The 12230-nt window shown below is 58.8% G+C and overlaps 1 protein-coding gene across 1 annotated transcript in view; it reads left to right on the top strand.

Moving 5' to 3' along the window:
- Positions 1-10938: 10938 nt before the first annotated feature.
- MAP3K13 (mitogen-activated protein kinase kinase kinase 13) overlaps positions 10939-12230 on the top strand; it is a 50305-nt gene continuing 49013 nt past the window's right edge. The window contains exon 1 of the mRNA XM_054166370.1: positions 10939-11177. The gene's annotated coding sequence lies outside the window, so the exon portion shown is untranslated. The remainder of the gene's footprint in view (positions 11178-12230) is intronic.

Genomic DNA, 12230 nt, shown 5'->3' with positions numbered 1-12230 from the left:
TGTCTGTCTGTGCCGGTCCGAGCCCATGCCATCACTGCTAGGCTCCCACGGTTGTGTGGTTTCTAGGCAGCACCTCCTGGCTCGCCGCGGAACTGCTGCTGCGAGCGAAGCATCTTCCAGGCGCTGGGACAGGGCAGGGGACAGCCGGAGCTGTGCTCGGCAGTGTGGGAGTGTGGCTGTCACAACGGGGGAGAAATGCGGGTAGGGAGCAGAGGTAAGCAGGATACTGCGTGCGGGCACCGCTGCCTCCGGGGGCTGGCTCTACACGTGTGGTGCGCAGCGGGCACAGTACCAAAGCAAGGCAGGGCTGCGGCCAACCATCTGCGCAGGCCATGAGCAGAGGGTGTTGGCCATCACCCGCAGTCCTTCTGGTGCTGGGGCCCCGCAGCTGGCACACACCGGTCTGCCTGCGGAGGGCTCGGCCAGAGCCTGCTCCCACTCCCGGAGTCCCGACCCTTAGCAGCCTGCCCATGGCTCAGCGCCGGTCTCCCCCGCCAGCGACGAGCCCCGCACAAAGCCGCCGCCGCCGCCTTCTCTCGCTCAGGCTCCGTCGGGGAGGAGCGGGGCCCGGACGTGACGCGCAGACGAGGCCGGCGCCGGGCGGGGCGGTACCGAGCGGGGCGGTGCAGCCGGCGCCGGACGCGGTGCCCAGGTAACGCGGCGGGGGCGGCCGGACCGGGCCTGGGCCTTCGCGTCTCTTCCCTTAGTGGCCGGGGCAGCGAGAGGGTCTCTGTGCCAGGGCCTCTTAGAGCCCGGGCGCTGTGGGGGCGTCGGGCGCCTCTGCCCCCGGGACGGCCACCGGTGCGGGCCGGGGTGCGCGCAGTCCCCCTCCGCCTTGCCGAGCGCCTCCCGGTGCTCCCTGGCTGCCCTTTCTGCTTTGCACGGCGCCAGCCGGGATTTGCTTGCTCCCGATTCGAGGCGCGCAGCTCCCACGCTTCCATCTTTGGGGGAAACCCAAACAAAATCCCCCCCAGCACCACCACCAAGAGGCATTCGTGTTTAAGAGGCAGGAGCGGGGGCGGTGTGCGCGGCGCTGACTGTTTCCCAGCCCGGTACCGAGCGAGGCATGGGGAGAGGCAATGCCTCCTCTGAGGCAGGTAAGAGCTGGGGGTGCGATCCCTTCATCCCGGCAGGAGGAAGCGCTTCGGTAAATCTCCAGACCCCGAAGCGGCTTAGCGCTGAGTTCAGGCTGCGGAGGCTGTTGTAATCCTGGCTGAGCAGAGCGGCCCAGGGGCTGCTGAGAGCAAGAACCCAGCGCAGGCTGCCCTCGGGCTGTGCCCTGTTGGGTAAAACCCCCAAGGGTCGCAGTTGCAGCTCCTCTCTGCCCTGGCAGGGGTTTGGAAGGGTGCAGGGCATGGCTTTTGCGGAGGCATTGCTTGGTTTAGCCCCGCGGGGTGAATCAGAACGGCAGCCGGTAAGAAGTGCAGCGCTTAGAACCGCGAAGGAGAGCATCCTGGCCGTCTAGGGGGACTGGCAGTTCACAGGGCAGAAACTAGGACCTCTGCCTTACCTTTCCTGAAGGGATGGAGAGGGATGCAGGTGACGCTTGTGAAAGGAAAACCTTCGGAGCTCTGTGGGAGTCTTTCTGCTGGGAACTGCTGAGACCTTGTGACTTGATTTGCAGTTGTTTTATCCTCTGCTGCTCTTACTTCAGAGCCAGACTGGTCCTTCTGCTCTGCCAGCAGAGTCAAAAGCCAAACGTGTGCTGCTCTCTGCCTGGAGATGGCTTTTGGTGCTTCTCTGAGTGCTCTGAGGAGCTGCTGGAGCTGTGGAGGCTTAGCTTCTCTCTGGTAGCTGTAGGTGCCAGTAAGTGTGGGATTTCAAGGGAGCAGCTTTAAGGTGGCCCTGGGCCCCTTGTGCCCGGCCCTGGGCCCATTTCCACTGCCAGTCGTGTGCAGACAGAAGTGGTTGCGTGGTCAACTGCCTTCATCCACCAAGCCCAGCAGCAGCTGGCCTCACAGGGAAGGTGACCTGGTGGAGCTGCCTGTGTCTGCTCTGCTGCCTGTCTGTGTGACAGGGACAGGCAGGTCTGCCCATGGGGCATTTGGGCTGCTTGTGGAGGTGCTCCCCGAGGCTGCAGTGAGGGCAGGTGAGCTGCTGTGGTGTTTGTGGCTTGGCTTTTGTGGTGCTCTTTGAGGCTCTTTTGGTATTTCTCTTTGAGCTGGAAGCTGTGCACTAGAGAAATGAAAGCTGGCTGCCTCCTCACTTCTTTAGGCAGCTGATGCCCTCAGCCCTCCCTCTTCACTCTTCCACATATGAATTCTTCTGTTTCCTCAAAGTGTTGGCTTTGGGTGATGCCCAAACTGGTGCCTGTGAAGGGCTGGAGAAGTCAAACTGGAGAACATTTAGACATTCACTGGTAGTGATGATCACCAAGAGCTGAATCCCTGCTGAGGCAGGTCTGCATTTGCAGAGCACAGAGGCAGTTTTCACTGAGTGTAAAGATGGGAGCCCTGCCAAGCAAAGGAATCAAGGCTAGACACAGAAAACAGGTGGGTAAAGGGTGGAAAGAAATGCAGTGCATGAGAAAGTGCTCTCAGCTGCCCTGAACTGTACTTGGGCAGCTGTGTCTGACCTCAGGAAGATCTCTGCCCAGAGAGGTGATGAAAGAGAAGACTGTTAGCAGAAGCTGAGATCAGAGGCATGCAGGGCATTTGGGGGGGGTGTAAATGATTGGGTTAGTTTCACTGATACAAGGGAGAGTTGGGCTGAAAACTAGACCAGGCTTCTGGTTAGGATCTTAAAGTCTGTGCTGATACAGCAGCTCTTAGATGTTACTCAGATACCCAGGGTGATGCCCAAGGGTTCTGTAGAGGCCTTTGTGGCACAGTGTAAGGACAGAGCTGCAGTGATGGATTCTGGAAACAGCGTTGCTTGTCCTCAGCCGGCAGGAGAAGGCCTCGGGGGGGTCAGGTGGGGACAAAGTGCCCAGGAGCCAGCACTGGGCCCTGGCAGCCCAGAGCCAGCTGAGTGCTGAGCTGCAGCCAGAGCAGGGAGAGAGCAGCACAGGGAGGGGATTCTGCCCCTCTGCTCTGCCCCCACCTGCAGCACTGCCTCCAGCTCTGGGGCCCCCAGCACAGGAAGGACCTGGAGCTGCTGGAGAGGCTCCAGAGGAGGCTGTGAGGATGAGCAGAGGCTGCAGATCCTCCCCCTGCATTGCTGGAACTTGGTGTGGTTTGGATTTTAATGATGCTCATGCTGTGCCTCCTGCCGCTTTGGAGCTTGTCCTGTGCTGCACACAGGACGCTGGGAAGCACAATGGCAGCATTTGCTTTTGGGTCCTTCTGAAATCATTGCAGCTGATTCTAACTGCTGTCCTGGGAGGATTTCTCTTTATACCCTCCTGTGGAGAAGACTCCTTTGTTGCTCTTGGCAGGGACAGGGCAAGTTTCACGAGGCCCTCTACGAACACTCCAGCTGTGTCTCAGCAGTTAAATATTGACTTGCTGTGAAGGACTTTGCTCTTCCCTACGTCTGGCTGAAGCTGCAGAGGTTACTGTGGCAGAGATCATGACCAGTTAAAATCATCCCCTGCCAAGCTGAAGCCAGGCTGGCAGTGCACAGAAGTAGCTAATGAGCACTGAGGAGGCTCAGCTGGGTGATGCTTGTGACTGATTAAACGTAGGGGACTGGAACACCTCTGCTGCGAGGAGAGGCTGAGGTGTCCCCAGAGCAGAGCAGAGGGGCAGGATCCCCTCTCTCCATCTCTGGCCATGCTGCTTTGGATGCAGCCCAGGCTGCCCCTGGCCTTCTGTGCTGCCAGTGCCCACTGCTGGCTCCTGTTCAGCTTCTCACTCACCAGCACCCCCAAGTCCTTCTCTGCAGGGCTGCTCTCAGTCTCATCACCCCCAGCTGGTGCTGACACTGGGGGTTGCTCCAACCTAGGTGCAGGACCTTGCCCTTGGCCTTGTTGAGCCTCATGAAGTTCTCCTCAGCCACCTCTCCAGCCAGTCCAGGTCACTCTGGATGCCATCCTGTCTTTCAGTCTTAACCACAGCACTCAGCTTGGTCTCATCTGCAAATTTGTTGTGTGCTTTCTTGCAGAGGTCTCAAATGGTTGGTAAACTGCTCTGAAAGCAGGAGGATTGCTCTGGAGCTGACAGGATGCTTTTTAAGCTCTGCTGTGGCTTGTTCCATTCTTGGCTGCTCTGCTGTGGGGAGCTCAGTGTGCAGCCCAGAGCCTTCCACTGCAGACAGATCATTGTTCTGCAGCTGGGAGCTCAGAGGCAGCTCAGGCTCTTGTATTGCCACTGGGGAACAGGAGTTAGCCAGGAGGCTGTTAGCAAGAACCCAAGAGCGAGGCATCTCAGGTGCCTTAGGCCATGCTGTCACAGGGAGATGGCTGGAGCTGTGTGGCTGAGGGCAGTTGTTGAGTTGTTGGTTATTTTATACAGCAGGAGCAGGGCAGGGTCTGTCCCCCTGTGCTCAGCACTGCTGAGGCCACAGCTTGAGTGCTGGGTTCAGCTCTGGGCTCTCACTCCAAGAAGGACACTGAGGAGCTGGAGCAGGGCCAGAGAAGGGCAATGAAGCTGGGGAAGGGTCTGGAGAGCAGGGCTGGGGAGGAGCAGCTGAGGGCCCTGGGGGTGTTCAGCATGGAGCAGAGGAGGCTGAGGGAGACCTCATTGCTCTCTGCAGCTCCCTGAGAGGGGGCTGGAGCCAGCTGGGGGCTGGGCTCTGCTCCCCAGTCTCAGGGGATGGAAGGAGAGGCAATGGCCTGGAACTGTGCCAGGGGAGGCTGAGGTTGGAGAGGAGGAGAAATGTCCTTGGTGCCAGAGTGGCCAGGGCCTGGCAGAGGCTGCCCAGGGAGGTGGTGGAGTCCCCAGCCCTGGAGGGGTTCAAGAAGCTGTGGCCATGGCAGCTGGGGCTGTGGTTAGTGAGCTGACAGCTGGACTGGATGGTCTTAGAGGGCTTTTCTAACCCAGACAACCTTCTGGTCTCTGTTCTGTCTTTGCTAGCCTGTCAGAGCCTAGTCACAGGAGGATTTGTCTTCTGTGTTCCTGTCAGAAGCTTGGGTCTGTGATGTGCAGCTTTGCTCTTTGTGGGAGGCTCATTTTGTTCCAGAGGCAGGACAGGGTCGATGAAAGCCTGAGCTTGTCCTGGCTGGGTGTGAAAGCATCTCCCTGCCTGCTGGGTGTGCTCCTTGCTCACTCTGGGTGCTCTGGAGTGGGCATTCCTGGAGCTGCTGGTGGATAGCAGGTGCTGCAGGGGTTTGGCATGCCTGTGACCCTTCCCTTGCTGTGGATTTGGGGCTGTGATGGGATTCACCCACAGGTGTTTCAGTGGGTGCTTGGTGTGGCTGAGGCCAAGACTGAGGCTGAGCTCCAGATGGTAGCCAGAGGATTATTTGAGAGCTAATTACAGGAGTCCTTTGTCTAAGTCTGGGTGGTTACATCACAGTTCAGTGAGTCATGGGGCAGTTCAGTGGGACCCTGCTCAGCTCTCTGCTGAAGCAGGATCTTCCCTGGGCCCATGCTGAGCTGTCCCCCGCAGGGGCAGGCTGCTGTGATGGGCATTCATTTCCTGACTGATGTCTGGGGGAGCTTTGAAGCCTGCAGATCTCCTTTCCCCTGCAGGTGTGGCCCGATGGCCACTGCCATCCCTCCCCTGAGCCAGCTCAGTGCTGTGGTGTGAGCCCTGCTCCGAAGCTCTGCTGTGGTCACTCAGGTGTGGGCTCCCTGCACTGCTCAGAGCTGCTTCTGGAGGCCCCGTGGGGAGAAGCTGGGCAGAGCCCAGCAGTGGGGACTGTGGCAATGGCAGCTTTGGTGTCAGAGAGCTGCCAGCAGGTCATCCAGCAGCTGCTTGGTGAGAAAATGGTCACTGGGCTGTGTTGGTTTGTACTTTTTGTTGACTTTGACTCTGTTGGTCTGGAATCTTGTGTCCAGCTCTGGGCCCCTCGGCTCAAGAAGGACCTCAGGGAACTGCCTGAGAGAGTCCATCCCAGGGGCACAGAGCTGCTGCAGGCAGTGGAACATCTCCTGTGAGGCCAGGCTGAGGCAGCTGGGGCTTGGAGCTGGGAGCAGAGCAGCCTGAGGGCTGCCCTCATGGCTGGGATAAAGATGTGCAGGGCTGGAGCCAGGCTCTGCTCAGGGATGGCCAAGCACAGCACAAGGGGCACTGGGGGCAAGCTGGAGCAGAGGAGGTGCCAGGGGAACAGGAGGGAAAGCTTTGTCCCTGTGAGGGTGGCAGAGCCTGGAGCAGGCTCCAGAGAGGTTGTGGAGTCTGCTCTGGAGCCTTTCCATCCCCCTCTGGATGTGTTCTGGGTGCCCTGCTCTGGGTGCTCCTGCTCTGGCAGGGGCTTGGGCTGGGTGATCCCTGGAGGTCCCTTCCAGCCCCTAACGTTCTGTGGCTCTGTGTGACACCAGCACTGTGTTGGAGGTGAGGTCTGAGCAGAGCCCAGGGGCAGAATCCCCTCTCCTGCCCTGCTGCCCACACTGCTCTGGCTGCAGCCCAGATGTTCTCTGAAGCCACTGCTGAGAGCAGTAGTGCCTTAGTGCCTCGGTGCATGAGGCACCCTGAGCTGGTTTCTGCTGTGTGTGATGAGAGGCTCTGTGTCCTCCTTTCCCCCAGGCAGCTCAGATGGAGGTGATAGTATTAGTGAGGAGCTCTGCCAAGTCTGATGTCACTCTACAGTGAAAACCTGGCGGTTTGGTGAGCTGCTCACCATGCAGGGACTGTGCAGAGTCATCCAGGAGTGATTCATTTTGTGTGGCAAAATGCTGTTCTCACAGGGGACTCTGGCACTTGTTTTTAAATAGCTGCAGAAGAGTAGCTGCAGGGAGAGAGCTGCACAGAGGCTGTGCCTGTGTGACTCTACCTGGAGCTGCAGGAGGGTTCCTGTAAGTGCTGGGCTGCTTTCAGCCCTGCTGCCTGTCAGACACCCTGGGCTGCTTCTCTCCTGGGAGTTCTTCCCAACCCTAGCAGCAAGTTCACAGATTCATGGAATGGGTTGGGTGGGAAGAAACCTTCAAGAGCATCCAGCTCCAGCCCCCTGCCCTGGGCAGGGACAGCTCCCACCAGCACAGGCTGCTCAGGGGCCTCATCCAGCCTGGTCCTCAACACCTCCAGGCAGGAGGCAGCCACAGCCTCCCTGGGCAGCCTGTGCCAGGCTCTCCCCAGCCTCACTCTCAACAATTTCTTCCTCATCTCCAGTCTCAGTCTCTCCTTTCCCAGCTCAAAGCCATTGTTCCTCATCCTGGCACTCCCAGCCCTTCTCCAGAGTCCCTCCCCAGCTCTCCTGGAGCCCTTCAGCTGCTGGAAGCTGCTCTAAGGTCTCCCTGGAGCCTTCTCCTCTCCAGGCTGCACAGCCCCAGCTCTCCCAGCCTGGCCCCACAGGGGAGGTTCTGCAGCCTCTGCTCATCCTCATGGCCTCCTCTGGAGCCTCTCCAGCAGCTCCAGGTCCTTCCTGTGCTGGGGGCCCCAGAGCTGGAGGCAGTGCTGCAGGTGGGGGCAGAGCAGAGGGGCAGAATCCCCTCCCTGTGCTGCTCTCCCTGCGAGGGGAGGCTCTGCATTTGCAGTGCAGGTGGATGTGATGTGGTGAGCTGGAATTGCTGGGAAGGAAGTGTCTTTTCCTAGACTTCCTGGCTGCTGGGAACCTTGGGAGTGGAACCTGAGTACGTCTAAAGAGACAGAGGAGCTCAGTGCTGTGAGCAGCTTGGTGACTCCTGCAGGGATGCCTCCAGAGGACAGAATGCTGCTGCCAGGACCTGCAGGACTGCTGTGGAGAAATGTTATCTGCCTGAGCAGCTCTGGGCTGATTCCATTGATGTTTGCATGCTTCAGAAGCTCTTTCTGTAGCTCTTTAATGAGCTGCAGCTATCTCTGAGCAGCCAGCAGCAGCCAGCAGCAGCCAGGGGCTCTGGGTGGCTCTCAGACTGCTGTCCCTTGCAAGGCCTTTCCTTGGGCACTCAGCACTGGGCTGGCTCTGGCCTGCTTTGCTGCAGTTGGTACTGGTAGAGATCAAAAGTGGGCTCTTAATTGGGGTGGAGCCCCAGGGTCAAGGTTTGAGAGGAGGAATCTTTGTAAAGAGTTAGCCAGCAATGCACATGGCCATGGCTGATCTGTTGGCACTCCACTGATCTCCTGAGGTGGTCCTTGCCAGCCAGCTGATCCCTGTGGCTGCAGAACAGACCTCCTTGGGAGCTGGTCTCTGGTGTGGCATTTGCTCCTTTGCAGCCCCAGCGCTCTCCCTTTGCCTCCCAGCCTTGTTTCCCAGCCACAGATCCAACTCCTCAGCATCTCAAGCAGACAAGGAGGAATCCTTGTGCTGCACCCTTGACCTGAGTGCCTCTGGAGCTGGGGAGGAGGCTGCTCCCTTGGCAGGCTTCAGCAGCAAAGTTCAGTGTCTGTGCTTTTGGGGTACAGCCAAGGGCAGCAAATCTGCACCAGTGTGTAAAACGTGGCAGGCAAGGTGGGAAGGGAGTGGTGATAACAGAGGCTGAATCTCAGCTCTGCCACCAGGGTGACTTGGAAGCAGTCACTTCCCCATTCCCAGTCTCCATGATAATCCTCACTGTGCTGCTGGAACCACAGAATGGCTTGGGAGGCTCCTCCAAAGGTCACCCAGTCCAACCCCCTGCACCCAGCAGGGACATCCTCCACGAGAGCAGGTTGCTCACAGCCCTGCACAGACCCAGGCTGGGTGAGGAGTGGCTGAAGAGCAGTTGGAGCTGTTCAGCCTGGAGAAGAGAAGGCTCCAGGGAGACCTCAGAGCAGCTTCCAGCAGCTGAAGGGCTCCAGGAGAGCTGGGGAGGGACTCTGGACAAGGGCTGGGAGTGCCAGGATGAAAGGGAATGGGTTGGAGCTGGGAGAGGAGAGACTGAGACTGGAGAGGAGGAAGAGATTCCTGAGAGTGAGGCTGGGGAGAGCCTGGCACAGGCTGCCCAGGGAGGCTGTGGCTGCCTCCTGCCTGGAGGTGCTCAGGGCCAGGCTGGATGAGGCCCTGGGCAGCCTGTGCTGGTGGGAGGGGTCCCTGCCCAGGGCAGGGGGTTGGAGCTGGATGAGCTCTGAGGTCCCTTCCAACCCATTCTGTGGCTCTATGAATCTGTGTGTAGGAGTGAAGAGAACTCTGTGGCTGTGGTAACACTGAGGGATGTCTGTGCCAAAAGAAGGTGCAGTCCAGATCTCTGTGGCTCCAGCCATGCCCAACAGAAATGGACACTTCATTAAACCTTGAATTCCAGGGGGTGCTGGAAGGGCTGCCTGCTGCTCCAGGCTGGCTCTGCATGCTTGATGCAGAACAGCCTAACTGCTGGGACACAGAAGCCCAGAATAATTTCCCTTGGCCCAGTTAAGTCAGGAACTATTAGAGCAGTGGAAATAAGGCTTCAGGAAGAGGGGGAAATGGGCGAGGGAAGTGTCAGCTCTCACTCTCTGCTGAGAGGCAGCAGGGGCTGGGATGGGAGAGGAGTGAGAGGTAGCTGCTGGTGGAGATGGAACTGGGCTCAGCCTGCCGGAGCCTGGGAGTGGAGCAGGAGTGCTGCTCGCTCTTGGTTTGTCTTCAGAGCACCAGGCAAGGCCAGCTGTGTGTCTGGCTGTGCTGGGTGTCCCCTGGGGGCCCCCCTGGCACTGCTCTCCCTTTGGACACCACTCTGAGTGCAGCCATCCAGCCAGTTCTTAGCAGTCAGTGGCCACCCCTTGAGCCCGTGCTTGTCCAGCCTGGTCGCCAGGATGCCATGGGCACAGTGTCACAGGCCTTGCACAAGGGAGGGCAGGGAGGTGCCAGCAGTGGCTGCCCCCTGTGCTGCTGCATTGTGCAGTGGGGAAGGGCTTGGTGCTGGCTGCCCCTGCAGTGCCAGGCAGGACCCCCCCACTCTGCTCTCTCCTAATGGAGCTTTACTCTCCTGCTCTCACTTGGTGTCAGCTGGGCCTGAGAGCAGCAGTGTGCAGCTCAGCAGCAGGTCTCTGCTTACTACCAATCTGCTGTGTTGCTCACATTAAACATTTATGGGCTGGAGGCTCCTCACAGCTCCATCTCAAGTCTTTCAGCCTCCCACAGCCTGCCGATTTGTTGTTTACTTTGCACTTTGACACTGCCCCTGCAGGAAATGCACTGAAATTGTCCTGCCTTGCCCCCCTCCCTCCCACATCTTCCCTTTGTGTGGCTGCTTTGGTTTTCTCCCTGAACTGCAGCTTGTGAGGTGCAGCTCTTGGCACAAGTGAAGCTAAACATTCCCTGTGAGCTGGAAGGTTTCAGCCCAGTCTGACCTGCAGAGAGCTAGCCCCAGGTGTTCCTACCTTTGTGTTCTGTGGGCTTCAAGAGGGACAGGGAACTGCTGGAGAGAGTCCAGGGGAGGCTGTGAGGATGATGGAGGACTGAAACAGCTCTGCTGTGAGGAGAGGAAGGGGACTTCTGGTTGAACTTCCTTTGCTGGCCTGTGCTGCAGGTTCAGAGACCTATGGAATGGGTTGGGATGGAAGGGAGCTCAAAGCTCATCCAGCCCCAGCCCCCTGCCCTGGGCAGGGACCCCTCCCACCAGCACAGGCTGCTCAGGGCCTCATCCAGCCTGGCCCTCAACACCTCCAGGCAGGAGGCAGCCACAGCCTCCCTGGGCAGCCTGTGCCAGGCTCTCCCCAGCCTCACTGCCAACGATCTCTTCCTCCTCTCCACTCTCAGTCTCTCCTCTCCCAGCTCAAAGCCATTGTTCCTCAGCCTGGCACTCCCAGCCCTTGGCCAGAGTCCCTCCCCAGCTCTCCTGGAGCCCTTCAGCTGCTGGAAGCTGCTCTGAGCTCTCCCTGGAGCCTTCTCCAGGCTGCACAGCCCCAGCTCTCCCAGCCTGGCCCCACAGGGGAGGTTCTGCAGCCTCTGCTCATCCTCATGGCCTCCTCTGGAGCCTCTCCAGCAGCTCCAGGTCCTTCCTGTGCTGGGGTCACCAGAGCTGGATCTGCTACAGCAGGACAGGGAACACCAAGCCAACACTTTCCTTCTGCTTCTTTTGCAGTTCTGCCATGCCAAGGGGTTGAGTTTAACCTTTGCTGATAAGCTGTTATCAGCCACCAGTTAGAATAACAAACCCTCCCACCGTGCTGACTCGGAGCAGGAACTTCCCAAGGCTCCAGGCTCTGGGAAGGGTACAGAATCAGCCTTAACCCAGGCAGAGCCAGCAGCCTGGGGACAAAGTTTGCTCCCTGATGAAACCAGCCACACCTGCTACTTCCAGACTGTCTCTGCAGCCTTCCCTGTGAGTATTTGACACAAAATTCCATGTCTTGAACTCAGGCTGTGAGAGGGCAAAGCCACCTTCTAGTGGCTGGGAGCATCTTGAAGCTGGGCACAGGCAGTGGAGCTCCAGCTCCCTGGAAGCCAAAGCTGCCAGAGCAGCACAGCTCAGCCCTCAGCACCAGCAGGGAGCACCTGGAGCCAGAAGTGGTTTGTTAGTTCAGTTCCTTCACCCAAACCCATCTGCAGGGGCTGGTGCTTGGATCCAGGCAGGCAGAGTTCTGCTGCTGTGTTGCTGGGATGGGAGATGCTAGCTTGAAATAAGTCCTTGAGTCCAGGGTGATGAGAGGGAAAAAATGCAATCAGCAGTTAGGTTGTGTTCCCCTGTTGGCTAGCCAGGGCAGACTGCCAGGGTGATGATGGCCTGGAACATCTCTGTGATGAGGAGAGGCTGAGAGCCCTGGGGGTGCTGAGTGTGGAGAGGAGAAGGCTGAGAGGGATCTGATCAATGCCTCTCAATAGCTGAGGGCTGGGGGTCAGGAGGCAGGGGCCAGGCTCTGGCTGGTGGTGCCCAGGGACAGGACAAGGACCAGCAGGGACAAGCTGGAGCCCAGGAGGTGCCACCTCAGCATGAGGAGAAACTTCCTTGGGGTGAGGCTGCTGGAGCCTGGAGCAGGCTGCCCAGAGAGGTTGTGGAGTCTGCTCTGGAGCCTTTCCAACCCCCCTGGATGTCTTCTGGGTGCCCTGCTCTGGCAGGGGCTTGGGCTGGATGCTCTCTGGAGGTCCCTTCCAACCTTTGCCACTCTGTGGCTCTGTAGTTCACTGGAGATGATTTCTGGACTATCTGTGTGGGTTTTGTCTTCCTTGTCTTCCCATTTTCCCAAGTGGGGTAGTGCCCCTGCCCCTGTGCCCTCCTCAGAGCCCACAGAAGGGCAGCAGAGCTGCTGAAGGGTCTGGAGAAAGGTCTGGTGAGGAGCAGCTGGGGGAACACACTGCCCTGGGGAAGGCTGTGCAGGACTTGTTGTGGCTGCTCAGGATTTTCAAGGCATATGCAGTCTTGCAGTGGTTTTGGTTC

This window comes from Dryobates pubescens, chromosome 13 (genome assembly GCF_014839835.1).
Source record: "Dryobates pubescens isolate bDryPub1 chromosome 13, bDryPub1.pri, whole genome shotgun sequence".
Classification (NCBI taxonomy): domain Eukaryota; kingdom Metazoa; phylum Chordata; class Aves; order Piciformes; family Picidae; genus Dryobates; species Dryobates pubescens.
The sequence above is the reverse complement of the archived record's forward strand: the minus strand, read 5'-3'. Positions and strand labels throughout refer to the sequence as shown.